Raw genomic sequence first — 5,197 nt, forward strand, 5'->3', positions numbered from 1 at the left:
TTCTTAAAACATTTAAAATGTCATATTCTGTAGTCTTTAAAGTGTTGAAGATTATCTATCTAACTGAATTATATCTCTATATATCTAGAAAACCTGAATAACATGACTACCTGTTTGACTATTATAAAAGGCTAATAATCTGTAATTTTTAATTATACATTACTTTTTTAAATGAGCTGCACAAACACAATACCTTAAATAAGAGCAGAATTACATATATACACTGTAACAAAGTCGACCTTAAATATGTATCAATAGACCAAGGTCCCTACCAATGCAAAGTATTCATCTCTATATCATATCCCCCTTCAAATGAAAACAAACATTTATAAACCATCATTTTGGAAATTTGGGAGTTGTTTTCTCCAAATTGATTCCTGCTGTTTGTTGGGCAAAGTATTTTTAGGGTTTATGGAGACCTTTCAGGGGATCTATGTTCCATCATACTACATTAGCCTGGAAGGAACTTAAGGTTCTTATCTTCTGTGGGAACAAATGTAGAATCTCTTTTCCAAAGTAACATATCCTCAGACTCAAATTTGAGGTCAAAATACCTTTAAAATATATATGTTGCTTTAGCTTAGTAGCCCATACAATGAAATATCTCTCTGTTGTTAGTTTATTCACAGTCAAAAAATTTAAAGAAAACACAATAGTATACATAATTCAGACTCTCTGTGCATTTTCCAACCTCGTGTGGCTTTTTTACTCTTAGTTTTTAATATTTATTTAATTATCTTTTCTTCTTAAATCTATGACTGTCTGTACGTACTATTTATATTATTTTACTATCTATACTCTTTTCCCTCTCTTTCCCAAGCCTGTGTATGTTGTTAAACACGCTGTGGCCCATTCAGAGGTTCACTTTTGTCTGAGTCTGTCTTTATTGCATAGCTATTTTTGACAAGGAGTACCTTTTTAAAAAATGTTAAGTGGGCATGGCTAGGACCAACTCCATGGCTCTGCCCATTGGCTCTGCCCTATACAACATGGTGGAGGTATGTTCACTGCCTCTGCAAGCCATGCTCTCTACCCCAGCTCCAGGGATGCAGCAGGTTTATGTTGCCATTAAGCAATTTGTGGTACTCTGTTCACAAACCCAATTTAAGTGTTCCATAGCTGGACCTCCCAAAAGAGCCAGAGGCATTTGTGCAACCAGCACAAACCAGGAAGCTGGCTATTTTTTTTTTTTTTGATTTTTCGAGACGGGGGTTTCTCTGTAACTTTTTGGTTCCTGTCCTGGCACTAGCTTTTGTAGACCAGGCTGACCACGAACTCACAGAGGTCCACCTGCCTCTGCCTCCCGAGTTCTGGGATTAAAGGCGTGTGCCACCACTGCCCGGCTCTGTTGTGGTTTTTAATAGTAGCCATTCAACCCATCTGGGGAAGTCTCACATTGTGGTTTTGCTTTGCATTTCCTTATTGACTAGTGATGTTGCGTACATTTTCATATACTTGTTGTCTATGGAGTTCTTTTGTCCATTTTTTAATCAAATTATTTGGGAGTTTTTGTTTGCTTGCTTTTTGCTATTGAGTTGTACTAATTCATTGATATTTGAGATATTAACCCCCATGAAGTTTATAATTCACAAATGTTTTCCCCCAATCCAAAGATGGTGATTTTGTTTGTTCGAATATTTCCTTTTGCTATGCATAACATTTATCGTTTGAGGAAATCTTTTATGCTTTTTCTGTCTAAAGTTTTAATGTGATAACTAAAAGTGCTCCAAGAACAAAGTGAGGGTCAAAATTCTTACTTCTACACATAGATGCATAGCTTTCTGAGTGCTATTTGCTGAAAAGACCATACTTTCCCCAGTTTTTTGTGGGTGTGGGGACTGGTTTCTTATATGTTTTCCCCATCCCATTGATACACACCTTGATGCCAATGCCATACTTTTGTTTGTTTGTTTGAGACAGAGTCATTCTATGTAGTCCTGGCTGTCTTGGAATTCACCATGTAGACCAGCTATGCCTTTAACTCAGAGATCTCCTGCCTCTGCCTCCCAACTCTGTGATTAAAAGCGTGTGGTACTCTTTTGATCATTATATCTGTGTAATATATTATGAAATCAGAAAATATAATGCCTCCAATTTTGGTTTTCTGTCTCAGGGGAGGGTTTTGGCTATTTGTGGCTCCATGGAAATTTTTTTTGGTTTTCTTTTTTCTATATTTTAGTAATCAAAAATGGCATTTAAAATCTGTGAGAACGCTTTCCTAACTGAAACACCCATCAGTCATGAACATTGGGTCCAAGGGCCTTGCTTACTGCTCCATAGCTTCACTTGAGCACATAACTGACGTATCCCTAACTCTTGTCATCCTGAAGTGCCTCCCCACTGAAACCAGATAGCCACTGCCCCCATACACATTGTCAGCCTGCTTTTACCAATTCAAGCCCCCCCCTGCCACCCCCACAGCCCTTCATGTTCTTGCCTTGTACATAAATCAATCTTGCTCCAGTCCAGTCCAAGCCAAGAAAAAGCAGGATGCAACTGTAACATCCGTGAAATTTATTGAACAGATACATTTACTGAAGTCATTGAAGGCGGGGGGATGACAGCACAGAACTTCCCCCAGCTGTTAGAGGCCACAGGTCCCACCTTTTCCTACTCTGTGATTCATTAGAAAGGATCTCATCTACTGGCCACACTGAGGCCTGCTTGCCTAAGCTTCTTCCTTCCAAGGGACCCCTGATACACCTCTTTGCAGAATAATGGCATCTGGAAGTGTTCTTTCTTTTGGGGGAACTCTCTAGAAGAATCACCCACTGTAGGGTGATCCTGAATTATTCTGGACACTGGAAAGCACTGAAAGGAACATCTTGCCAAACTGAAGAACTGTTGTCACAAGTAATAACAAAAGTAACAACAAGAGTGGAACATTGAATCTTGGTTCTCCGAGCCCATCCATCCTTAGTCCAGGTCTTCGTGCCCACCCCAGATTGTAATCAGTCACAAGATGAGCATCAGCCAGTTGCTGATTGCCATCACCCATACTGTTTTGCTGGTTCCAAGGGCTTGTCTTGGGATCTCTGTAGAGCACCTTCTCAGGTAAGAACACACACATCTGCAGGGAACAAGCAGCAAGTTGCTGGCCTGTAAGTATATCAAGAAAGCTGTCCAGGAATACACAACACGAGATAGGAGCAGAGCAAATAGGGCCTTGGCTGGCATGGAAGTTCGCAACACAAGCTGGGCTACGGTAGTAGCTAGCAGGGTAAGTCAGGGACTGATATACTTTGCTAGGGTGTGATGGATGGGAGAGCTAGTATTAAAGTGTGTACTCACTGAATACCTGGGCCACTGTGAGTAGAACAGATAAGGATGAGATTCCAAAGGCAGTGTCATAAACCTGCCTGGAGATGCTAACTGGGTAGAAGAGCCAGGCAGTCAGGACCCTTATAAGAGACTATTTCTCCCTAATCTCTCCCAGGCCAGGGGCTATAGCAGATATCTGCAGGCCCGCTCCTTTACTTTGGGGCTGACCCTTCAGCAATACTTCTAGACTGGGACAGGATGGGGTCTTCTGCCTTATGTTCTCCTGCCTAGGCAAGGCTGCCCAGCATGCAGCCGGGCCCTCCTGGGCACTCTCTAAGATTACTGCCCATCTGTGCTGGGGTGGGAGTCCCAGGGGGCTCATAGGGTCCTGTCTGGCTTGGGTCTACAGGGCCGTGGTCTGAGTTATGGCCTTATATCTCCTCCTCAACCTTGTCCTTTGCCTACTCCTCCACCTCATCTTCTGCCTTAGCACTGGCTCTTCCATCAGCCTGGACAGAAGCCAGATTGCCAGCTTCATCCTCCACCTGGACTACCATGTTGCTGGCTAGTCTTGCCTCCCATTCCTCAGATTCCCGTTTGAGGCCCAACAACTCCAGGAAAGTTGGAGATCTCCTGATCATTCTTAGCCTCCTCAGAGCTTCCTCCAGAGGCTCAGTCAGGTTAGCCCTGGTGAGCATCTGCCTCAGGCGCAAATCATCCGTAGAGGTTCTCTCGAGAGCCCCTTTCTAAATGGCTTTCTGCAGCAGAACTTCTAGCCTCAACACAAAGGCAGAGAGCTGCTCATCTGGCTGCTGTTTTGCAGTCAGACACTTGATTCGAATGGTGGCCTGAGACTCATTGTCTCCAAATACTCGACAGAGCCTCTAGGCACTCCTCTGCAGTCTTTGCCGGATTCTCTGCTAACAGCCCCTGTACAAGGTACAAAGCAGTTCCCCGCAAGCCCTCCAGCAACCGTCTCCTCTTCTCCCTTTCTGGGACCCTTTGCCACACCCAAAACATGTCAGTGGTGTGGTCTAGCCAGGCCTCAAAGGATTCCTCCCCAGGGGCTGGCTGAACGCTCCCAGAAAACATACCCAAACGCTGGTACCGCAAGGTATCCACCCAGGGCTGGATTGCCTGACTAACTGACTGGAGCCTGCACACTCTGTCCAGCTCCAGACCTGGGTCTCCAGGTACACTGTCCACTGTCTCCCCCGTTGCTCCAAGAAGTGGAAAACACGATCAAGAAGCTCCTCGCTGGAGCAACTGGGCACAAAGACCACGTTCCAGGGCCCCCCAGTGCCTAGGATTTCCCTTGGGACCAAAGCATAGTTGATTTCCTGGTCGAGCTCAACCAGGGCTGCAGTGGCATTATCCTCCTCATGAAACACTTTGCCAAGCACAGTAAAGTGGCCCATGGGCCACAGGGCAGCCTGCAGGGACCCTTGGAATTCAGCTTCACTGCAGTCCTCCAGGATGCCCAGGATAAGCAAGCCCCTACGAGCGCTGACACCCATCCACCTGCACCAGTCCTGGAGCATCTCCACCGCCATAATCTGAAAATTTAGCAAAGCTCACACTAGGGGCCGGAAACAGTTTCCCCAGAAGCACATCAGGTTGGGATAGGAGCCTAGGCTAGGACTCAGGAAGACCAGCCTAGCTCTCCACAGCCTGGAAACAAAAAACGGAAAGAGGAGGTTAATGTCTTCCCCACCCCAGCCCCTTCTCATCCACTAGCCCTAGAGCAGAGGTTCTCAACCCGTGCTTCGTGACCCTTCAGGGTCAAGCGACCTTTTCAAGGGGATCTCCAAAGACCGCTGGGAAACACAGGTATTTACCTTATGATTTGCAACAGTAGCAAAATTACAGGTATGAAGTAGCCATGGAAATAAGTTTTATGGTTGTGTGAGGGAGTCACCACAACACAAAGAACTGT

At 45.0% G+C, this 5,197-nt stretch overlaps 1 pseudogene; it reads right to left on the reverse strand.

Annotated features, from left to right (window-relative positions):
* Positions 1-3,722: 3,722 nt before the first annotated feature.
* On the reverse strand, positions 3,723-4,814 carry LOC121440373 (annotated as a pseudogene).
* Between the last annotated feature and the right edge of the window lie 383 nt (positions 4,815-5,197).

The sequence above is a fragment of the Microtus oregoni genome, unplaced genomic scaffold (genome assembly GCF_018167655.1).
Source record: "Microtus oregoni isolate MIOR12 unplaced genomic scaffold, Mior012 000067F_006, whole genome shotgun sequence".
NCBI lineage: Eukaryota > Metazoa > Chordata > Mammalia > Rodentia > Cricetidae > Microtus > Microtus oregoni.